This window comes from Bubalus bubalis, chromosome 6 (assembly GCF_019923935.1).
Source record: "Bubalus bubalis isolate 160015118507 breed Murrah chromosome 6, NDDB_SH_1, whole genome shotgun sequence".
Classification (NCBI taxonomy): Eukaryota; Metazoa; Chordata; class Mammalia; order Artiodactyla; family Bovidae; genus Bubalus; species Bubalus bubalis.
In genome coordinates this window covers 35,427,845-35,453,461 of record NC_059162.1, presented here as the reverse complement: position 1 = coordinate 35,453,461, position 25,617 = coordinate 35,427,845, and the positions used below count along the sequence as shown (strand labels likewise).

Sequence of the window (25,617 nt, the reverse complement as noted above, 5' to 3'; positions counted from 1 at the left end):
GGCATCATTTTGTTCTTTTTTATGGTTGAGTAATATTCCATTGTACATATGTACCACATCTTCTTTATCCATTCCTCTGTTGATGGACATTTGGGCTGCTTCCATGTATTGGCTATAGTAAATAGTGCTGCAATGAACATTGGGGTGATGTATCTTTTCAAATTATAGTTTTCCTACCCAGGGAGATTCTAAATTATTGAAGAAAGATTCCATTAAGTTCAGAATATACTACTTAGGCAGTAGTATATTCTAATGAATTTTCCAAAGTTTTTTTGGTAGCAAGCTGAAAGAAATGTAATGGGGGGAGGCAGGAGGGCTATCTAGACAACTACATTAGTTTCTTGATCATACAATTAGTCTATGTAACTAGATCCCTTTTAAAAGAAACCCTCGTTTTCTTCCCAAATAAGGGAAGGCCCAAATTTGACCATGTGGATGAAAATATGTGCCATTGGGTGATGAAGCAAAATGACCAGGTTCAAATCCCAACTCTATCACTAGTCAGCCCCTGGACCACTGGCAAGGCTTAAATCTTTGGGCATCGTATTTCCCATTAATGAATTGATGAGTTAGAATAAGATGATCTCTAAGTCTCCTTGGGCTTCCCTTCTGGCTCAGCTGGTAAAGAATCCATCTGCAATGCAGGAGACCAAGGTTCAATTCCTGGATTGGGAAGATCCCCTGGAGAAGGGAATGGTTTACCCACTCCAGTATTCTGGCCGAGAGAATTTAATGGACTCTATAGTCATGGCATCCGGTCCCACCACTTCATAGGAAATAGATGGGGAAACAGTGGAAACAGTGTCAGACTTTATTTTTGGGGGCTCCAAAATCACTGCAGATGGTGACTCCAGCCATGAAATTAAAAGACGCTTACTCCTTGGAAGGAAAGTTATGACCAACCTAGATAGCATGTTCAAAAGCAGAGACATTACTTTGCCAACAAAGGTTCATCTAGTCAAGGCTATGGTTTTTCCTGTGGTCATGTATGGATGTGAGAGTTGGACTATGAAGAAGGCTGAGCACCAAAGAATTGATGCTTTTGAACTGTGGTGTTGGAGAAGACTCTTGAGAGTCCCTTGGACTGCAAGGAGATCCAACCAGTCCATTCTGAAGGAGATCAGCCCTGGGATTTCTTTGGAAGGAACGATGCTAAAGCTGAAACTCCAGTACTTTGGCCACCTCATGCGAAGAGTTGACTCATTGGAAAAGACTCTGATGCTGGGAGGGATTGGGGGCAGGAGGAGAAGGGGACGACAGAGGATGAGATGGCTGGATGGCATCACTGACTCAATGCACGTGAGTCTCAGTGAACTCCAGGAGTTGGTGATGGACATGGAGGCCTGGCGTGCTGCGATTCATGGGGTTGCAAAGAGTCGGACACGACTGAGCGACTGATCTGATCTGATCTGATAGTCCATGGGGTCACAAAGAGTTGGACATGACTGAGCGACTTTCACATTAGGACACACAAGTCTCCATCTAGGGGTATGCATTCATGCATTCATTCATTCAATAAATATAAATATTGATACTTTTATAAACAGAATGTTCCAGTGTTTGATGATCCCATCTTGACATTATTACCGCCATCAATGTTACATAATTATACTTTAAGTATCTACCTAAACTAGGCATAATGAATACAAACAAATGACTGTCCTTCACACGGAGCTCACAAGAGGAACCATGACATACACAACTGTAGAAGGTAGCCCAATGGTTGGTATGAGGAGGAAGCATTACAGGGATTCCCAAGAATTATTTAAATTTCTTTCATTATTTCAGTAGTTATGCTAACAAAAAGATGTTGATTTATGGAGGATTCCTTAGCTTCTGCATTGGGCATGGGATTGTATTTGATCTTTCCTCTGCATTTCACTCTCATTGTGGAAAAACACAGATATCCAGAAAAATAACTAAATGCAATCAAAGACAAATGGCTACATGCACACAGCAAGTCTTCATGGGAAAATATGAACAATTGCATGCTAACAGTCAAAAATTCACCTTCAATTTGGTATTCTAGTAAATGCCTGCTATGTGCTTCTGCTGAGAGGGCAGAGAGATAGAAGAGAATAAACCCTGTCCCCTAGGACCTCACCATTCACTCAGGAAGACAAAGATGTAAACAGTTCCAATAGGTGTAATGACAGTGGTACTAACAATACGGCTTCTGGATGATCAAAAGGAGGGATTTAATGCTGCTTGAAGAATCTAGGAAGACTTCTCAGAAAAGACAGGGCTTTATCTGAGCTCTCAAGAGAGAGGACTTTGCACAGTGTTGTGTGAACAAAAGCAAGAAGGCCTACTCTTTCAAGTCTAAGCAATCTGTGCCAAGACCCGTCTGCGCCAGAGTAAGTAAATCCATATGATTGCAGCATTAGGAGCTTGAGGGAGCTAGTGGCAGTCTAAATCCAAATCCACAGGGCTTCCACCAATACTGAGTAGCAACGAAGAGCATGAGATTGAGGGCCAGACCTCCCAAGTGTGAATCCTGGTTCTAGGCGACCTTAGGCAAGGTACTTAGCCTTTCAGTTCTATTGTTAAGTATTAAATGACTTAACATGTGGAAGTGCTTAAGCTTGCCTGGCACTTAGTAAGGGCCATAGAAATGTTTGCTATTCAATATACAATGAGAAGTCCCAGGAGGAAATGTAATTAGCATGTGAGCTAAGTGGTCTACTTATAGTTATCCTTACTGTGCAGTGGCTACATTAAGGAGCTGGAAAAGGACTTTGTGGTTGTAACTGTGTTGCAAAGTTTAGAGGAATATATATTTAATCTACATACCTATTAATGATAGTCCCTCAGCCCTGGGAGCTCTCAGCTTGTTCAGATTCCAAAGACATACCATGAAGGATGGTTCACATTCTCAGGAACTCCCAGGATTTGGAGGGGATATTTCCTTTCATTAAAACAGTCAGGGTCAGCACTCACTTTAATATGGAATGATTGTCCTATTTCTTATTCACTCTTTCATGAGTTTTATTATAGTTTGCTTAGAAAATACTAGTGTATTAGAAAATAAAGATTAGGATCATGGAAAAGAATGTAGAATGTCTAGCCAGACTGGCACACATGATTCTTTCAAAAGATGCCAAGGACATTTTCCTCTTAGGAGAACCAGGAGCAATAGGCTTAAGGGAGTTCTAGAGACTGTGTGTATTAATTATAAAGACTATTCTTTGTTTCTATGTTCTACTGCTCATAGGTAACCAACCTTAAGAAGAAAAATCACTGTTATCAACAGCCAGAAAAGAGAAGGTAAAGTTAGAATTGTCTTGGCAGACTCCAAAAAATGTGATTTTTCCTTTTTTGATGAATAGTAAGTGCAGGTATTATAATTCACAAAGGTTATTTCTTTAGAAAATTCTGAATCAAAACCTCATTACTCTCATTGCATTTTCAGCAAGAATTGAATTTCTAGATTACATAAGTTTTAAGTCTGAACTTCACTCAAAGATCTACAGGTTGCAGAAAAATAAGCAGGGTAGCATTTCTATTCCATGTGCTACACAGGAGGGTTGGAAAAGGAGGCCAAGAAGCATCACCCCCCAGGAGCTGCAGCAGGGCAGTGTGACCTAGTTGTAGATCCAGACATCTGGCATTCTAGTCCAGTTTTGCTATGATCTGGGCCACATCATTTACTAACTTCCCTGGGCCTGGTTTTCTTTCTGTGCTGAACTGTACATTAATGCAGGAGATAATTCCAAGTAAAGTAGTCAAGAATGGTGTTTTTTTCCCTCCCTCCCTCCCTCTCTCTCTCTCATTGCTATTTTGCTTCATAAATGCCCAAATTAGGAAGATGTTAGGTTTTATATACACACTTAGGAAAATGTATGCATATCTTTATTTGATGATGATGTATCATACATAATGATCATATATATCATTATTATGTTGTTGTTATTTAGTCACTAAGTTGTGTCCTACTCTTTGCAACCCCATGGATGGCAGCATGCCAGGTTTCCCTGTCCATCACCGTCTCCTGTCCTGGAGCTTGCTCAAACTCATGTCCATTGAGTAGGTGATGCCATCTAACCATCTCGTCCTCTGCCATCCTCTTCTCCACCAAATAATTGATGCTTTTGAACTGTGGTGTTGGAGAGGACTCTTGAGAGTTCCTTGGACAGCAAGGAGATTAAACCAGTCCATCCTAAAGGAAATCAACCCAGAATATTTATTGGAAGGATCGATGCTGTAGCTGAAGCTCCAATACTTTGGCCACGTGATGTGAAGAGCTGACTCACTGGAAAAGACCCTGATGCTGGGAAAGACTGAGGCAGGAGGATAAGGGGATGACAGAGATGAGATGGTCGGATGGCATCACAGACCCAGTGGACATGAGTTTGGGCAAATTCCAGGAGATGGTGAAGGACAGGGTAGCCTGGCATGCTGCATTTCAAGGGTGCAAAGAGTTGGACATGACTTAGTGACTGAACTGAACTGAACTGTAGCCTGCAAGACTCCTCTGTCCTTGGAATTTGCCAGGCAAGAATACTGGAGTCAGTTGCTGTTTCCTTCTCCAGGGGATTTTTCCAACTCAGGGATTGAACCTGCATCTCCTGCATTGGGAAGTGGATTCTTTATCACTACATAGGGGCCTCCCAGGTGATACAGTGGTAAAGAATCCACCTGCAAATGCAGGAGACACAAGAGGCACAGATTAGATTCCAGGTCTGGAAGATCCCCTGGAATAGAAAATGGCAACCTGCTCCAGTATTCTTGCCTGGAAAATTCCATGAACAGAGGAGCCTGGTGGGCTACAATCCATAGGGTTACAAAGAGTTGGATGAAACTGAGTATGCACGCACACATACACACACACACACACTCACGCACGTGCACACACACCTGTATACATCATGCATAATCATTCTGTAGATCTTTAAAACTCATGCTCTCTCTATGTTATCAGTCAGTATCAGTTCAGTCGCTCAGTCATGTCTGACTATTTGTGACCCTATAGACTGCAGCACGCCAGGCTTCCCTGTCCATCACCAACTCCTGGAGCTTGCTCAAACTCATGTCCATCAAGTCGGTGATGCCATCCAACCACCTCATCCCCTGTTGTGCCCTTCTCCTTCTGCCTTCAATCTTTCCCAGCATCAGGGTCTTTTCCAATGAGTCAGTTTTTTACATCAGGTGGCCAAAGTATTAGAGTTTCAGCTATGTAATATTATTGTCTAAATGCTGCAGAATGATCAGGTGGATATTGATGGATGATAGGAACCAGCACCTTTCACTTCTTGGGTTACTTTCCCAAAAATGCCAATCATGTGCATCAAGGGGGCTTTTTTGCAAAGAGTCTGCTTAGGGAGCTGTAGTATTTCTGTTTCCTGGGCTCTTCCTATTCCATGAGCTCCTCATCAGCAGTGGTTCTCCAACTGTACTTTTTGGACCAGCAGTGTTATCATCAGCATCACCTGAGAACTTGTTAGCAATGCAGCTTCTCAGACCTCACTCCAGATCTGCAGAGCTAGCAGCTACGGGGGCCCAGAAACCTGTGTTTTCACAAGCTTCCCAGCTGATTATTATGGATTCCAAATTTGAGACTCTCTGCAGTATAGAAACACAAAGTTGGCCATTTGGGGAATACAAGAAACTACTACAGCAGAATAGAAATCTGGTGGTATACAAATCACATGCCAAGTAGGTAATTACAGTGCCGTCTCTTCAAATGTTACTGAGATATCCTCCATTTAAAACTGATAGCTTACGGTGAATGGTGTCAGGGTCATGACCTCAGAAGAAGATTTAGCTTCGGGAACAGGGACCAGACTTGATCACTCAAGAGCTTTTATATAGCAGTTTTATTAAAGTGAAAAGAGACAGAGAAAGCTTCTGACACAGACATCAGAAGGGGGATGGAGAATGGCATTGAAACATGTAAAATATCATGTATGAAACAAGTTGCCAGTCCAGGTTCGATGCACGATACTGGATGCTTGGGGCTGGTGCACTGGGACGACCCAGAGGGATGGTATGGGGAGGGAGGAGGGAGGAGGGTTCAGGATGGGGAACACATGTATACCTGTGGCGGATTCATTTTGATATTTAGCAAAACTAATACAATTATGTAAAGTTTAAAAATAAAATAAAATTAAAAAAAAAAAAAAAAAAGAAGGGGGATGGAGACACCCCCCCTTGCTGGTGTTAGCAAAGGAGCTATACACTTTTTCAATTGGTTATTAAAATAAATCAAAGATTGTCTCAAAGTTGTAAAAATTTTACCAGACCCACTCCCACAGTTTACATTTTAAGGTAACAGGATTAGAATTTAACAATAGAAAGATATTACCAAACTCACTCTCTTGATATACATTTTAAGATAACAGGATTAGTCAGAAGGTTTTCAGGAAGGAGAAACTGTCCTCAAGCAGGATACAGTGTTGTTACATAATCCTTAATATAGAATTTAAACTGTGTTGTTTGTTGTATAATCATCACTTCCAGGAATAAAGAAAAAGCATTTTATTTGATTAAGATTAAGGACTGTTGTCAAATAAAACGCTTAGTCAAATCTTAGTCAGGGTCAGAGTTTAATAAAACACTGCTATACAAAAGCTCTTGAGTGATCAAATCTGGTCCCTGTTCCCGAAGCGAAATCTTCTTCGAAGATCATGACCCCTACTAAGATTTGACTAAGATTAAGCACTGTAGGACCTGGAATGTTAGGTCCATGAATCAAGGCAAATTGGAAGTGGTCAAACAGGAGATGGCAAGAGTGAACATCGACATTCTAGGAATCAGCGAACTAAAATGTACTGGAATGGGTGAATTTAACTCAGATGACCATTATATCTACTACTGCGGGCAGGAATCCCTTAGAAGAAATGGAATAGCCATCATAGTCAACAAAAGAGTCCAAAATGCAGTGCTTGGATGCAATCTCAAAAACGACAGAATGATCTCTGTTCGTTTCCAAGGCAAACCATTCAATATCACAGTAATCCAAGTCTATCCCCCAACCAGTAACGCTGAAGAAGCTGAAGTTGAACAGTTCCATGAAGACCTACAAGACCTTTTAGAACTAACACCCAAAAATGATGTCCTTTTCATTATAGAGAACTGGAATGCAAAAGTAGGAAGTCAAGAAACACCTGGAATAACAGGCAAATTTGGCCTTGGAATATGGAATGAAGCAGGGCAAAGACTAATAGAGTTTTGCCAAGAGAACACACTGGTCATAGCAAACACCCTCTTCCAACAACACAAGAGAAGACTCTACACATGGACATCACCAGATGGTCAACACCGAAATCAGATTGATTATATTCTTTGCAGCCAAAGACGGAGAGGCTCTATACAGTCAGCAAAAACAAGACTGAGAGCTGTCTGTGACTAAGATCATGAGCTCCTTATTGCCAAATTCAGACTTAAATTGAAGAAAGTAGGGAAAACCACTAGACCATTCAGGTATGACCTAAATCAAATCCCTTATGATTATACAGTGGAAGTGAGAAATAGATTTAAGGGCCTAGAGCTGATAGACAGAGAGCCTGATGAACTATGGACAGAGGTTCGTGGCATTGTATAGGAGAAAGGGATCAAGACCATCCCCATGGAAAAGAAATGCAAAAAAGCAAAATGGTTGTCTGGGGAGGCCTTACAAATAGCTGTGAAAAGAAGAGAAGCGAAAAGCAAAGGAGAAAAGGAAAGATATAAGCATCTGAATGCAGAGTTCCAAAGAATAGCAAGGAGAGATAAGAAAGCCTTCCTCAGCGATCAATGCAAAGAAATAGAGGAAAACAACAGAATGGGGACAACTAGAGATCTCTTCAAGAAAACTGGAGATACCAAGGGAACATGTCATGCAAAGATGGGCTCGATAAAGGACAGAAATGGTATGGACCTAACAGAAGCAGAAGAGATTAAGAAGAGGTGGCAAGAATACACAGAAGAACTGTACAAAAAAGATCTTCATGACCAAGATAATCACGATGGTGTGATCACTCACCTAGAGCCAGACATCCTGGAATGTAAAGTCAAGTGGGCCTTAGAAACCATCACTACAAGCAAAGCTAGTGGAGGTGATGGAATTCCAGTTGAGCTACTTCAAATCCTGAAAAATGATGCTATGAAAGTGCTGCACTCAATATGCCAGCAAATTTGGAAAACTCAGCAGTGGCCACAGGACTGGAAAAGGTCAGTTTTCATTCTAATCCCAAAGAAAGGCAATGCCAAAGAATGCTCAAACTACCACACAATTGCACTCATCTCACATGCTAGTAAAGTAATGCTCAAAATTCTCCAAGCTTGGGTTCAGCAATACGTGAACCATGAAATTCCAGATGTTCAAGCTGGTTTTAGGAAAGGCAGAGGAACCAGAAATCAAATTGCCAACATATGCTGGACCATCGAAAAAGCAAAAGAGTTCCAGAAAAATATCTATTTCTGCTTTATTGACTATGCCAAAGCTTTTGATTGTGTGGATCACAATAAACTGTGGAAAATTCTGAAAGTGATGGGAATACCAGACCACCTGACCTGCCTCTTGAGAAACCTATATGCAGGTCAGGAAGCAACAGTTAGAACTGGATATAGAACAACAGATTGGTTCCAAATAGGAAAAAGAGTATGTCAAGGCTGTATATTGTCACCTTGCTTATTTAATTTATATGCAGAGTACATCATGAGAAATGCTGGGCTGGAAGAAACACAAGCTGGAATCAAGATTGCTGGGAGAAATATCAAGAACCTCAGATATGCAGATGACACCACCCTTATGGCAGAAAGTAAAGAGGAACTAAAGAGCCTCTTGATGAAAGTGAAAGAGGAGAGTGAAAAAGTTGGCTTCAAGCTCAACATTCAGAAAACGAAGATCATGGCATCTGGTCCCATCACTTCATGGGAAATAGATGGGGAAACAGTGGCTGACTTTATTTTTTGGGGCTCCAAAATCACTGCAGATGGTGATTGCAGCCATGAAATTAAAAGACGCTTACTCCTTGGAAGGAAAGTTATGACCAACCTAGATAGCATATTGAAAAGCAGAGATATTACTTTGCCAACAAAGGTCTGTCTAGTCAAGGATGGTTTTTCCAGGGGTTATGTATGGATGTGAAAGTTGGACTGTGAAGAAAGCTGAGCGCTGAAGAATTAATGTTTTTGAACTGTGGTGTTGGAGAAGACTCCTGAGAGTCCCTTGGACTGCAAGAGGATCCAACCAGTCCATTCTAAAGGAGATCAGTCCTGGGTGTTCTTTGGAAGGAATGATGCTAAAGCTGAAACTTTGGTACTTTGGCCACCTCATGCGAAGAGTTGACTCATTGGAAAAGACTCTGATGCTGGGAGGGATTGGGGGCAGGAGGAGAAGGGGATGACAGAGGATGAGATGGCTGGATGGCATCACTGACTCCATGGACGTGAGTTTGAGTGAACTCCGGGAGTTGGTGATGGACAGGGAGGCCTGGCGTGCTGCGATTCATGGGGTCGCAAAGAGTCAGACATGACTGAGCAACTGAACTGAACTGAACTGAAGGACTGTAGATGACTTCCCTTGTGGCTCAGATGGTAAAGAGTCTGCCTAGAATGCGGGAGACCCGGGTTCAATCACTGGGTCAGGAAGATCTCCTGGAGAAGGTAATGGCAACCCACTCCAGTATTCTTGCCTAGAAAATCCCATGGACGGTAGAACCTGGTAGGCTACTATCCATGGGGTCACAAAGAGTCAGACACAACTGAGCAACTTCACTTTCACTTTCAAGGACTGTAGAGGACAAATAAAAGAGGTTTGTCCTTTCCTCCTCCTTGAGAGGAGGGGACTTCCCTGGTGGCTCAGATGGTAAAACATCTGCCTACAATGCAGGAGACATGGGTTCGATCCCTGGCTCAGGAAGGTCCTCTGGAGAAGGAAATGGCACCCCACTCCAGTACTCTTGCCTGGAAATTCCCACGGACAGAGGAGCCTGGTAGTCTACCATCCATGGGGTTGCAAAGAGTCGGACATGACTGAACAACTTCACTTTCCTCCTTGAGAATTCCAGACCCCTATGTCCTTGAGAGCCCTAGACCCCTTTCTCCTTCTTGGGGACCCTGGACTTGTTATTATCCTGCCTGGGAATTGACTCTCTCAAAACCAAAATGTTAATATGGCTTTATTCAGTCTTATGTCATTTCTTATATCCAGAAACATATATTGAGCCATTTCATATGCCAAGCTCTGGAGAATTCAGATGAAAAAGAATTAGTTCCTGTACTTGTCAACTCATACTCCACTAATAATGCAAGAGAGAGCAGAATTTATATGATGACTATTTATCAAACAGTACTGGAAAAGATCAATGTTCATTCAGCGCTCAGCTTTCTTTATGGTCCAGTTCTTACATTCAAACATAGCTACTGGAAAAACCATAGCTTTGACTCCATGGACCTTTGTCAGCAAAGTGATGTCTCTGCTTTTTAGTACACAGTCAATATTTGTCATAGCTTTCCTTCCAAGGAGCAAGTGTCTTTTAATTTCATGGCTGCAGTCAACATCAGCAGTGATTTTGGAGCCCAAGAAAATAAAATCTGTAACTGTTTCCACTTTTTCCCCTTCCACTTGATGTGAGGCCATGGGATTGGATTCTATGATCTTAGTTTTTTGAACCTTGAGTTTTAAGCCAGCTTTTTCACACTCCTCTTTCACCTTCATCAAGAGGCTCATTAGTTCCTCTTCACTTTCTGCCATTAAAGTGGTATCACCAGCATATATGTGGTTTGTTGATATTTCTCCCGGCAATCTTGATTCCAGCCTGTGAGTCATCCGGCTTGACATTTCACATGATGTACTCTGCATGTAAGTTAAATAAACAGGGTGACAATATACAGCCTTGAGGTACTCCTTTCTGTATTTGGAACCAGTCCGTTATTCTGTGTCCAGTTCTAACTGTTGCTTCTTGACCCGCATACAGATTTCTCAGGAGACAGGTCAGGTTGTCTGGTATTCCCATCTCCTGAAGAATTTCTCACAGTTTGTTGTGATCCACACAGCCAAAGGCTTCAGCATAGTCAACAAACAGACGTAGATGTTTTTCTGGAACTCTCTTGCTTTTTCGATGATCCAACGGATGTTGGCAATTTGATCTCTGGTTCCTCTGCCTTTTCTAAATCCAGCTTGAACATCTGGAATTTCACTGTTCATGTACAGTAGAAGCCTGGCTTGGAGAATTTTGAGCATTACTTTGCTAGCACGTGAGATGACTGCAATCGTGCAGTAGTTTGAGCATTCTTTGCCATTGCCTTTCTTTGGGTTTGGAATGAAAACTGACCTTTTCCAGTCCTGTGGCCCTGCTGAGTTTTCCAAATTTTCTGGCATATTATGTACCTAATATCAATTTGGCCTAATATTGGACAGACTCATTTTGATCCTTTGGTTAAATTCATATCCAGCTTATATCTCCATTGCAAATAAATGTACATTCTTCCCATTGCAATTTTTAAGTGCAGGATTATGTTTTCAAACACTATATTCTGTTCTCCAGAAGTAATTTATCTAGTAGTTTCACTATCCATTAATGACGCTTGTCTGAAGAATTTAGTATATTTTTGGCCACAAAATGGAGATTTTCCTAATTCTGTAATTTCTTCTAAAATCTTTCTCTGTCATTCTTGCACAAAAACACAGCTTTTTTTTTCTACTTCTTGCATACTCTGAAGTGTTGGTATGGAATGTTGATTTTTGTTTGTTTGGTTTTGGTGTTTTTGCTTGGGGCGAGGGGGGTCACACCACACAGCTTGCAGGATCTTTGTTCCCTGACAAGATTTCGAACTCAGGCTCCCTGCAGTGGAAGCAGAGAGTCCTAACCACTGGACCTCTGGGGAATTGATTCTTTTTAAAAAGTCAGTATACTGTAATTTAGTTCCATGATTAACTTTTAATGTGCAAACAATTTCCAAATTGGGCTTCCTGAAGGGATCCCAAGGCAGTCCCTTATCCTTTAGCCACGTCCTCATAATTCTCTGAGCCCTTCCTTGCATGTCAACACAATAACTTATCCTAGGAGCACATTTTCATGCCCCACATCTGGAACCAGCTGTGTCTCCAAGGAATTTTGGCTCTCTTTAATAGGCCATGGTCTTCATAAGTCAACATGTAAGAGCCCTGACCATGAGGCTCTGGAGTTAAGCTCCAATACTGTACTTTATGACTAGAATGAAGTATAATATCCTCCAGTAACTGAGGTATACGAATGAAGCTTTGGAAATACAGAGGGGGATGTGGCATGAAGAAAAGAGGTTGGGCACGTGTGCCTTGCTCATCCACCTTTACTGTTATTCCCATGCTGACGCCAGAGTTACTTCACTGTAGAAACAACGTCTTTCTTATCTGGGCCCCAAGAGTTTCAGTTTTTGTATTTCATCCTAGTCACATAAATATCTGGAAAAACACCTTTTCTGAAGCCTTCAGAGAGGTCAGAAGCCATTGTTCTCTCCCTCTTTCCACTCTTGTTTCTCCTTTTATACTGATTCACTCATTCTTGACTTCTTTGCTTTCTTTAAGCATGTAAAGTATGTTTCCTAAATAATAGTCTCTCTCTGGAGCTTTAAACTTTATTTTTGCCATGCCCCTGGGCATGTGGGATCTTAGTTCCCCGACCAGGGATGGAACCTGTGCCGTCTGCAAGGAGAAGCACAGAGTCTTAACTACTGGACTGCCAGGGAAGATTCTAACTCTTGGCCTCCTTGTAATAGACCTCTCCAAACCTCAGTGTCTCAACACAAGGCTTAGAACAAAATACTAGCTCACTTAAAACCCAATTTTATATCATATGATATTACTTATATGTGGAAACTAAAACAATGATACAAATGAATGTATTTACAAAACAGAAATGGACTCAGACAAAAAAACAATCTTGTGGAAACCAAAAGGGAGGAGCAGGGAGAGATAAATTAGGAATTTGGGATTAATGGATATACCTCACTATAAATAAAACAAACAACAAGGCTCTACTGTATAACATTGGGAACTCTGTTCAACATTCTGTAATAACCTAAATGGGAAAAGAAATTGAGAAAGAGCAGACCCATGTATATGTATAACTGAATCACTTTGCTACACATCTGAAACTAACACAACAGTGTTAATCAACTATACTTTAATTTTTTTTTTAAATCAATTTTGTATTTTAATTACCCTGTCTCATGTGGAGGTCCTTCTTAACCGCATCTATTTTAGGACAATTTTTATTACCCTGGGTAAGTTTAAATTTGTATTGTGAGGGAGAGAGGAGAAAATAGGCAACTTAGAGTTAACACCAAGCCAGGTTTCCTTAAAAGGCAGCAAAAGCAAGCTAGCTGAATGCTCACCTGGGCTATAGCAACTCAAAATACAAAGCTTGGGTGGGTTTGAACATTTCTAGTTGGAGCGTCTTCCCAGAACATCCTTCATTCTGTACTGTGTTATGTTTCTTTATTACTATTACTGCTGCTGCTGTTCTCAGTAATGAAATTAATAACAACATTTTTGCCTCTTCGGCCATCTCAAATTTCTGTCCATTTTAGCCCACAGGAGAGACAGCCAGCCTGCAGGACACTGCCGTTGAATAGTAAGTGATCTTTCAGCAGCACAAAGGAAAGAATCAAGAGACTGTTTAAAACCATTCCCTTAGATCTTTTCCAGACAGGAATTAATAAAGCATCCCTGTTTAGGATCGCAAACTGACCTGGAAAATATACCCACAACTGCAAACCCATGTCCTCCCCTGGATACTCCAGACCAGATCTCTGTCTGCTGACAAACCAACAGCTACGCTAACCCATTACTCACGCTGAACCTGTTTTTTTGCTGTTGTTTGACCATGAGCCAAGCAAAACGAACATTCATGTGGTGCGCTTGGCAGCTGCCCCACTCCAGAATGCACTTTTCCACAGCCCGGGAGAGGCTTTGAAGCTGGCCTCCCCTCTGCTTTGGCCCAAGCTGGGGAATCACCCTGGGAGAAGCAGAGATCAGCCAGCACTGAGTCACACTGCCCTTCAGGTCAGGCGACATTCAGGAAGGGCCTGGCCTATTGGCCTCATGACTAAGCAGAATGACTTGGCCAATTCCTTGGGCTTCAAAAGAGGTTAGACATCACGCAAGAGCCTTTTTACTGCGAATCTAGGGTAAAGAGCTTAGCCGCTTACACTCATACTTTGACATAAGAACATCCGTCCTTTTGCCTGCGTGTCTTGAGTTGGAAGAGTACCCCGGTGTAAGGCTTTAGAAATGTTTTGCAAACTCACACTCAGTTTACCAATAATTAATTACAGGATATAAACTCATATATGACAAGGATTCAATACAAAGAGTGCAAGAGTGAATGCATAGATTAAAAAAACAAATAAACTTAGAACACCAAAGGACAGAATGGAATAAATGAATGAAGACTGAATGAATCCCAGGAAATCCAGGTTTTAGTCCCTGCTCTGTTCCTTCATGGCCTCTCATTTAACCACTTGGACATCAGAGCCCCATCTAGCAAACGGCTCAGGGAGAGGATTCTTGGTATCTCATCCAGTTATAAAGGGTTTATTATTTAAACTGTGTGCATACACAGGTTAATAATAAAAAATCAAACCAGTTTATAGTTTGCAGCTACCAGTAATATTCAAACAGCTTATACATGAGCCAGAATCCAAGAGCATCCCAAAGTTGAATTACACCACATGATTAACAAATTGTGATCATTTGAATTTCAAGTGTCACAGGGTCAAGCAACTCAATCTCTGTGATACATATCATCACCTATTATATTCAATATACATCACCTATAATATTCACCTATAAATATTCTAGACACATTTACTCCCAAACTATTTAGAAAACGGCAAAAAATTGTGTATTACTCACCCCAGGCTTATACTGCTATTCGCAGATGGACACAGATGAGCTCTTTAAAGCTGTTCCCAATGTAAAGATGATAACCTGGAGGAAATAATGAGTTTGAGTCATTTTAGTTAACTAAGCATCTTCCAATTAATGAACAATTAAAGGAGTGCCAAAGTTCACATGAATTCTTGAGACTTCCCTGATAGTCCAGTGGCTAAGACTCTGTGCTCCCAATGCAGGGGGCCAGGTTTGATCCCTGGTCAGGGAACTAAATCCCACATACCTCAGTCCACATGCCACAACTAAAAACTCCGCATGCTGCAACAAAGATCAAAGACCCTGTGTACCACAACTAAGACCCAGTACAGCCAAATAAATATTTTTTAAAAAACAATTCTTAAGGTTAATCAGATATGAAGTCTTATTATTGCTATCATAATTTAAAATATGACCTACTCACTACTTCTGGCTAGTCTTTTTTCTTTACTATTGCACTCTGCTAATTTAATCACGCTGCAAGTTGGCACTTCAAGAAGTTGAGGATAACACCATCTTCAGCATACCAAAAATGACAACCAGTGTGTAAAATAGACCTGGTGCTGTCCCACATCTCCAAGTGATGTTTCCCTCTTCCAAGCTGCCCTGTGTGCTGTGTGCTTAATTGCGCAGTCTTTGCAACCCTTTGCGACCCTATGGACTGTAGCCTGCCAGACTCCTCTCCATGGGATTCTCCAGACAAAAATACTAGAGTGGGTTGCCATGCCCTACTCCAGGCGATCTGCCCAACCCAGGGATAGAACCCAGGTCTCCCACATAGCAGGTAGATTCTTTAGCCTTTGAGCCACCAGGGAAGCCCTCCAAGCAGCCCTACATGTAATTAAACTACAAATGCAAAAGGGCCGCCTACATCAAATGCACACCTTTCTTGGAACATGTTGTGCCAATGAGAATTAAAGCAGTTTTTGGGAGGGATTAAGAAATAGTCTTCAGGATCAAATGCCCCCAGTATATTATTGTAATAAGAATGATATTTTAGCAAATATGAAGCTGATAATTTTACCTCCCCCCAATATGTTTCACCTTATCCACTTTTGACATCAAGAGATAAAAGACCCATGGTGGAATAAGTAGGCATGCTAAAGGAATTTAGATGCCCTCTCTGCCCAAGCAAGGCCATAGTCCTTTCAGAGGATGTTTTAAATTCCTCTAGGATATTAAGATTAGGACTTCCCTGGTGGCTCAGACGGTAAAGCGTCTGCCTACAATGCGGGAGACCTGGGTTCAATCCCTGGGTCAGGATTCTCCCCTGGAGAAGGAAATGGCAACTCACTCCCGTACTCTTGCCTGGAAAATCCCATGGACGGAGGAGCTTGGTAGACTACAGTCCATGGGGTCACAAAGAGTCAGACACGACTGAGCGACTTCACTTTCACTTTCTTTCACTTTTCAAGATATTAAGAACCAAACCTGGAAGATCTACATCATAGAATTTCATCAATCACGTATAGGATCCTTCTCCCCCAAAAGTTTAGCCACAAAGCTGCAGGTGGACCAAAGGAGGCCATGAAATAGAAGAAAAAGAGGAAGCCCTTCCTCTCTCATGATTGGGGGATGGTGGCTGCATGACAGAAGGCAATTAGAGACCTGGACAATATAGAAAAAATAATAAGACATATGTTCTTTGATTTAGTCTAAGTTAAAATGAAAAGACTGCAGATAAAAGTGACATTTAATGAGAAAACATAGGAGAAAAGAACCCTTTTGTCGTTTGCATTTTAACTTCTCAAGGTAGTGTGTATTCTCAGAATTTAACAAATAGAATACTAAGCAATACTTGCATCCCGTGGCTTCAGGATCAGAGGAACAAGGAGCCCATTAAAGAGACTTGGCAGGTGAGAAAACAATGTGAATTTGAACAAAATCCATCACCTGTTTTGTTTGTGGAGCAGCAAGAGGCCTTTGGTTTACTCCTTCAGGAATGAACCTTCTATTGTAAAACAAACAATAACCACAAAATTTGTAAAGCATATTGAATATAGATGTAACATTATAGGAAACAGAAGTTGTTCATTTAAACTGTAAATATTATCATGAACTTGGGTCAATTGACATACCATTATGTAAATTGTGTAGATTCTTTTGTAAATGAGAGAGCTCCCGACTCCCTAGTCTAACTTTTCCTTTGCAGATTGAATGAATAAATGTTGCCTCTAAACGTTTCTAGTTTTAATACAATGTGAAACAATGTTCTCCTACAATGGTTTTTTGTAGAATGAACCACCTAGGCTGGAGGCCAGATGGAGGATATGGAAGAAACTCAAAGGTGAACTTCGCAGGTGACTCAGTGGTAAAGAATCTGCCTGCCAATGCAGGAGATGTGAGTTTGATCCGTGGGGTCAGGAAGATCCCCTGGAGGAAGAAATGACAACCCACACCAGGACTCTTGCCTGGAGAATCTCATGGGCAGAGCCACCTGTTAGGTTCATGGGGTGACAAAGAGTTGGACATGACTGAGCACGCACACACATGCACAAAGGTGGACCTCCAGAGCTGGGGTGAAGTCAATCAGCTCGAACCAAGTATGGATCCTGACAGAGGAGAGCAGGAGTAACTATGAATTCACTGACCTCAAACATCTGCGTCAGATGGCTGAAGAGGGCCAAGTCAGTCTAACTCTGGGACACCCCAGCTACTCTCTCTGCTACCATAAGTTTACATAAACCACCCCATACAAGCAAATGTACCCAAATGCCATCTATCTTGTACTTGGGGCTTCCCTGGTGGCTCAGCGGTAAAGAATCTTGTACGTAACCCATCTTCAAAGTGGATGTAGAAGTGGAAGTATGACTGAGTATGCAATTATTGCATAGCGAAAAACCAAAAATTACCTAAAGGGCTGCTTACATTATTAGTTCAGGATAAATGTAAAGCCATCAACGACCATTTTCCCCCTGCTGTGCAGTGAGTGGGGGTCACCAGGAAGACTAGATTAGTCATAGATAAAAGAAAGAAAAAACGTTCACTTTGCAGTAGTACAGGAGACGGCAGAGGAGGAAATGATTAGATGGCATCACCGACTCAATGGACATAAATCTGAGCAAACTCCAGGAGATAATGAAGGACAGGGGAGCCTGGGATGCTGCGATCCATGGGGTCGCAAAGTCGGACATGACCTAGCAACTGAACAATAAGTATAGTGAGTGAATTTGCACCTTCGCTAAACTGCCCATGAAATTAGAGTGACAATGATGACTGGGAGCTAAGGGGCACCTGGGAAGCTTTTTCCCGCATAGTCCACCTTTCTATACCTTTTACAGGGGAAATCAGCTTTTGCTTATCCTGGCCCCAAACTCCAAACTACTCTCAGTAGGTAACAAAGGTAAATGTATTAAGTACAGATGGTATTGAAAATGAAGCTTGGGGGTGAGAATAAGCTCATTAGTTAATCTGAAATTAATTCAGAACTGTTATCCTTCTAGTTTCTGTGAACCATGCCCTAGGCTAGAGGAATAAGTTTTAAGGAAAGTAATGACTAAACATCATTGAGCACCTAATAGGCACCAAATGCTGTTCAATAGAACTTTCTGATCTGCATTGACAATATGGTAGTAACTAGCTATGGCTTTAGACCATTTGAAATGAAGCTAGAGTAACAGAGGAAATAAATTTCAATTCTCATTAAATAGCACAAGTGGTCAGTGTCTAGTGCTATTGTATTGGACTATGAAGGTTCATATAAATGTTAAAATATTTGAGGCTGTAAGCTAGAAAGAGATACAGGGCATGGGAAATATATTAACTTCAATCTCTGGTATTTGAAAAGCAAAGCAAAGATTACATGTGAATAAAAAATGATGTCCACTTTCCAATTTGCGTAAAGCTAGCTCTGCACTGAAGTACTGGGTTGGCCAAAAAGCTTGTTTGGGTTTTTCCGTACCATCTAACACCAACAAGCAAATATCCAGGGAAATTACATATATTACATTCTCCCTTTGAACTCTGGTTATGAATGGAAAGGAGTTGAAGTTCTGTTCCTGAAATTGCTTATAAAATGCTTGGAGGCTGTAAAATACTGCAATGCTTTTGCTTCTGAATTTCAAAAATTTCCTCCCTTTTCTTACCCCATTCCACTTCTTCACCATCATGGGCTTATTTTTTTTATTGTTCCTTTGCTTTTATTTCCCAGAAACAAGATGGTGAGAAATAACATAAGAAAACCTAAGCATATACATTTTACAATATAGCTTTGTGCAACTCAGACAATGAAGAGGCATTTTGAATAGCATCAGCCACAATGCTTTGCTATCCTAGAGATTATATTTTACAGTCTTAGTGAGTCTGAAACTTTACAATTTAGGTTTGGATTTGATAAGGAAAAAAGGCACAGGAGAATGTTAGCAACATGCTTGATAGGCTAGAATAGGAGGAGGGAAATATTCAACAATAGAGCTAGCATATTTCATCCCTATATATTTAAGTTGAGAACCAAAAATTACAGTAAAAAGGTAAAATAGGAATAAGTACATTTTAGAAACAACAATGCATATGCTCCCCAGTATATGCTGACTAATTAAAACAGTCAGAAGAACTCCATCGATCAGCAAGAGGAATTAGAAAAACAAATACATGTAAAACAACTGCTCTGTCCGTCAATTTGGAACCCAGTTGGGTGATGGCCTCAATTAGATAGAAGCACTGTAATTTGGTGCTTGATGTTTACTCCATCTGTCAGGTTCCTGGAAAGTTTTGTTAAGGGTAGATGGAGCAATTATTCTAAATGATAGCACAAAAAGGCATCTGGAATACATTTCTCACTGGAGAGCTTGGCTCAGCACAGATTACAGTGTTATAAATAGGATCATCAGCATGTCCTTGACAAGAATATATCAAGAATCTTCACAAAGCTGGGGAGTTTTCATTGTCTTATGCAATACAATTTCCAGCTCTGTCTACAAGTTTGGGGGTTCTCTACACTGGAGGCAACTGCAACTCACCCAGGCACCCACACTCAGCATCCATTCTCAATACTCATAATACGTGTGTACTAAGTCGTTTCAGTCGCGTCCAACTCTTTGCGACCCTATGGACGGTAGCCTGCCAAGCTCCTCTGTCCATGGGATTTCCCAGGTAAGAATACTGGACTGGGTTACCATACCCTTCTCCAGGGGATCTTCCCGACCCAGGGATTGGACCCATATCTTTTATTCAAGTCTCTGGTGAAATGATTTGTGGGCTTACCTGGTGGCTCAGCTAGTAAAGAATCTGCCTGCGATGCGGGACACCTGGGTTCAATCCTGGGGTTGGGAAGATCCCCTGGAGAAGGGAAAGGCTACCCACTCCAGTATTCTGGTCTGGAGAAGTCCATGGACTGTATAGTCCATGTGGCCACAGAGAATTGGACACGACTGAGCGACTTTCACCTCATTTCACTTAAATGGTTCATTTGGTGCCAAACTTAATGGATTTTGAAGACTGAGATGTGGGGAAAATACACACACACACACACACACACACACACACACACACCATACACACAGTAACATTTTACAAAGGAACTCAAGTAGCTAATTCTTTAGCTATAAGGCTCATAACATCACCTTATTCTGAATGTGTTCATGCTGCCCTAAAGTTCAAGAATAATCAAAGTTAAAGGTTTATTTTAAATTCTTTTCAAAAAATGTAAAAGTCCAAAGTACTTACTAAAGACCTATCTATTTGATACTCAATTCAAAAAGTATAAGCAGGGACTTGATAAAAGAGGGGTGGAAGACATTGAGGGAACCTAATCTCCTCATCTGTGATTTCTAATAGTGTGTATGTTCAGTTCCATTTACTTTGATAAATAACTCATGCTGCCAGCCTAGACACACAAATGCAGCCAATGGCAGAATTGATAAATACATTTTAAAAGATAAATCTTTGGAGAAAAAGTTAATAAAACACCTCTGGATAATTTAAGAGAACTTTTTTAAATGGACTTAACAGCAAATTTTAAAGATATTTTAAAAGAAATCACAAGTAAATATTACCCAAAATGGTATACTAAAACTTTTGGAAACCTTAATGAAATTAATGATTTCCTGGAAAAATTGAAATCAAAATAGACACAAACATGTTCATCCAATGAATAGACTCAAGAAGTTCTTGATTCTTAGTCAATAATCAAGAAATAAAGAGAGAGTTTCCAAGATTTATCTTTCAAATACCTTCTATGCACAAGGATTATATCAATGAGTTCAAAACTATGATTACATTTAGTAGCTACATTTTTTAGGCATTTACTATCTGCTTGAGATTGCACTAAGTGACTTACATGCCTTGCCTCTTTAATCATCACAATAACCTTATGATAGGAATTGTGTTTTCCAAATTTTGTCAAAAAAAAATTAGAAATTGAGGCTTAGACTCAGTTTATAAAACTAGTATATGTCTGATCCAGTGGGCAAACACAAGGTACAGAAACTGTCTTAATACATAAAATATTCCACAACATGAAAACATGAAAAGCTTCAAAATAACTGGATGAAGCAAAAAACAAACAAACAAAAAACACAAAAACCTGAAAAGAACAATATGAGAAAGAAAATCACAGAGAAGTCTCACTCATGATTGTAAGTGTATAGCTCTTATACAAAGTACTAAAAAGCTGAACTCTAGTGTATTTTTCCAACTTTATTGCTGTATAATTGACAAATAAAAATTGTATATGTTTATAGTGTACAATATAATGTTTTGATATATGTATACATTGAAATGATTACAATAAAGCTAACAAATCCATCATCTCAAATAGTTATCTCAGGTGTGTGTGTGTGTGTGTGTGTGTGTGTGTGTTTATAAGTGTGTGAATGTGGGTTGAGGACATTTAAGGCCTACCCAGCAAATTTCAAGTATATAACATGGAATTATTAACTATAGTCACCATGCAGTACATTAGAGCTCCAGAACTTACTCATCCTGCATAACTGAAACTTCCATTTCTCCCACCCTCCAGCCCCTGGTAATCACCTATTGTACTTGCTACTTCTAAAAGTTTGACTCTTTTAGTTTCTAAATATAAGTGAAATCATGCAATGTTTATCTTTCTGTGCCTGGCTTGTATCACTTAGCATGTCCTTTGAATTCATCCGTGTTGTCACAAATGACAGGGTTTATTTTTCATTGCTGAATAATATTCCATTATAAGTGTATACATTTTCTTTATCTATGCATCAGACCTTGTACACTTAAATTATATCTGGCTATTGTAATTAATGCTATAATATCTCCCTGAGATGCTGATATCACTTTCTTCAGATATGTACCCAGACATGGTATTGTTAGATCATATGGTAGTTCTACTTTTCATTATTTTGAGGAAACTTGATCATGTTTTTCATAACCAATTTACAGTCTCACCGACAAGAGTAACAAGAATCTATCTCCTCTACATCTTTGCCAACATTTGCTATTTCCTGTAATTTTGATAATAGTCATTCACACAGGCATGAGGTGACATTGTATATGGTTTTGATTTGTAATTCCCTGACGACAGTGATGTTGAGCATATTTTTAATATACCCCTTGGTCATTTTTATGTTTTCCTTTGAAAAATGTCTATTCATGTCTTTTGCTAATTTTTAAGTTGTTATTTGTTTTCTTGCTATTGAGTTGAGTTCCTCATATATTTGGGATATTAATCCCTTACCAGATGTAAGGCTATAAATGATTTCTTCCATTTCATAGGTTTTCACTCTGTTGTTTTCTTCGCTGGGAAGAAACTTTTTAGTTTGATTCAGTGTCATTTGTATATTTTTGCTTTTCTTGCCTATGCTTTTTGTGTCATATTTAAAAAATCGTTGCTTGCACCAATGTTTTCTTCTATGTTTTCAAAGTTTCAGGTGTTAAAGTCTTTAATGCACTTAGATTTTATTTGTATAATGGTATGAAATAACAGCTAAATTTTATTCTTTTTTATTGAAGGATAATTGCTTTACAGAATTTTGTTGTTTTCTGTCAAACCTCAACATGAATCAGCCCCTCGCTTTTGAACCTCCCTCCCATTTCCTGCCCCATCTCACCCCTCTAGATTAATACAGAGCCCCATTCTAATGCATGTGGGTATTCAGTTTTCCCAAAACTGTTTATTAAAGAGGGTGTCCTTTCCCCATTGTATGTTCTTGGCACCTGTGTTGAAAACCAGTTGACCATAAATGTGTGGACTCTTTCTGGCTCTCTATTCTCTTCCAGTAGTCTATATGTTTGTTATGCCAGTACTATATTGTTTTAATTACTATTGCTTTGGTTTATAATTTGAAGTCACATAATGTACTATCTCCAGTATTTTTCTTTTTGATGATGATTGTTTTGATTATTCTGGGTTTGTGTGGGTTCATGCAAATTTTACAGTTGTTTTCCTATTTCTGTGAAAATTGCCATTGAAGTTTTGATAAAGATGGTGTTGCATCTGTAGGTTACTTTGGGTAGATCACTATGGACATTTTAACAACAATTATTCTTCCACTGTCACAAACCTCCATCCATAGTTCATCAGGCACTCTGTCTATCAGATCTAGTCCCTTAAATCTATTTCTCACTTCCACTGTATAATCATAAGGGATTTGATTTAGGTCATACCTGAATGATCTAGTGGTTTTCTCCACTCTCATCAATTTAAGTCTGAATCTGGCAATAAGGATTTCATAATCTGAGCCACAGTCAGCTCCCAGTCTTGTTTTTGCTGACTGTCAAGAGCTTCTCCATCTTTGGCTGCAAAGAATGTAATCAACCTGATTTCGGCATTGACCATCTGGTGATGTCCATGTGTAGAGTCTTTTCTTGTGTTGTTAGAAGAGGATGTTTGCTATGACCAGTGTGTTCTCTTGGCAAAGCTCTATCAGCCTTTGCCCTGCTTCATTCTGTACTTCAAGGCCAAATTTGCCTGTTACTCCAGGTGTTTCCTGACTTCCTACTTTTGCATTCCAGTCCCCTATAATGAAAAGGACATCTTTTTTGGGTGTTAGTTCTAAAAGGTCTTGTAGGTCTTCATAGAACTGTTCAACTTCAGCTTCTTCAGTGTTACTGGTCGGGGCATAGACTTGGATTACCGTGATACTGAATGGTTTGCCTTGGAAACAAACAGAGATCATTCTGTCGTTTTTGAGATTGCATCCAAGTACTGCATTACAGACTCTTTTGTTGACCATGATGGCTACTCTATTTCTTCTAAGGGATTCCTGCCCACAGTAGTAGATATAATGGTCATCTGAGTTAAATTCACTCATTCCAGTCCATTTTAGTTCACTGATTCCTATAATGTCAATGTTCACTCTTGCCATCTTCTGTTTGACCACTTCCAATTTGCTTTGATTCATGGACCTGACATTCCAGGTTCCTATGCAATATTGCTCTTTACAGCATTGGACCTTGTCTATCACCAGTCCCATCCACAACTGGGTGTTGTTTTCGCTTTGGCTCCATCCCTTCATTCTTTCTGGAGTTATTTCTCCACTGATCTCCAGTAGCATATTGGGCACCTACTGACCTGGGGAGATCATCTTTCAGTGTCCTATCTTGTTGCATTTTCATACTGTTCATGGGGTTCTCAAGGCAAGAATACTGAAGTGGTTTGCCATTCCCTTCTCCAGTGGACCACATTCTGTCAGACCTCTCCACCATGACCCGTCCATCTTGGGTGGCCCCACACAGCATGGCTTAGCTTCATTAAGTTAGACAAGGCAGTGGTCCATGTGATCAGATTGGTTAGTTTTCTGTGATTGTGGTTTCCGTCTGTCTGCCCTCTGATGCCCTCTCTCAGTGCTTACCATCTTACATGGGTTTCTCTTACCTTGGACGTGGGGTATCTCTTCAAGACTGCTCCAGCAAACCATATTTTATTTTGGTGGGGGGGCTCCAAAATCACTGCAGATGGTGACTGCAGCCATGAAATTCAAAGACGCTTACTCCTTGGAAGAAAAGTTATGACCAACCTAGATAGCATATTAAAAAGCAGAGATATTACTTTGCCAACAAAGGTTTGTCTAGTCGAGGCTATGGTTTTTCCAGTAGTCATGTGTGGATGTGATAGTTGGACTATAAAGAAAGCTGAGCTCTGAAGAATTGATGCTTTTGAACTGTGGTGTTGGAGAAGACTCTTGAGAGTCCCTTGGACTGAAAGGAGATCCAACCAGTCTATCCTAAAGGAGATCAGTCCTGGGTGTTCATTGGAAGGATTGATGTTGAAGCTGAAACTCCAATACTTTGGCCACCTGATGCAAAGAGCTGACTCATTGGAAAAGACCCTGATGCTGGGAAAGATTGAGGGCAGGAGGAGAAGGGGACGACAGGGGATGAGGTGGTTGGATGGCATCACTGACTCAACAGACATGGGTTTGGGTAAACTCCAGGAGTTGGTGATGGACAGGGAGGCCTGGCACACTGCAGTTCGTCGGCTTGCAAAGAGTTGGACACGACTGAGCGTCTGAACTGAACTGATGCTTACAGTCCATGCATGTGAAATTCCTTTTGATTTATTTGCTTTCTTCAGTTTGTTTCATCAGTATCTCATAGCTTTCACTGTGCAGTTATTTCACCTCCTTGATTACATTTATTACTAAGTTTTTTAGTGTTTTTGATGCTATTATGAATGGGATTGTTTTCTTAACTTCTGTTTTGGGTAGTTTATTGTTGGAGTATAAGAACCTAACTGATTTTTTTTGTATATTGATTTTGTATCTTGCGAATTTATTGAATTTGTTTGTTGGTTCTACCAAGTTTTTTTCATAGAGTTTTTAGATTTTTTTTCTTCAAATAGTTCATGTTATCTGCAAACAGATAAT

The 25,617-nt window shown here is 40.3% G+C and overlaps 1 protein-coding gene across 5 annotated transcripts in view; it reads right to left on the bottom strand.

The window, feature by feature from the left end:
* The window catches only part of VAV3 (vav guanine nucleotide exchange factor 3), a 643,747-nt gene that overhangs the window by 465,898 nt on the left and 152,232 nt on the right, over positions 1 to 25,617 (bottom strand). For all 5 annotated transcript variants that reach the window (XM_044944623.2, XM_044944624.2, XM_044944626.2 and 2 more), the window contains one exon: positions 14,822 to 14,896. The gene's annotated coding sequence lies outside the window, so the exon portion shown is untranslated. The remainder of the gene's footprint in view (positions 1 to 14,821; positions 14,897 to 25,617) is intronic.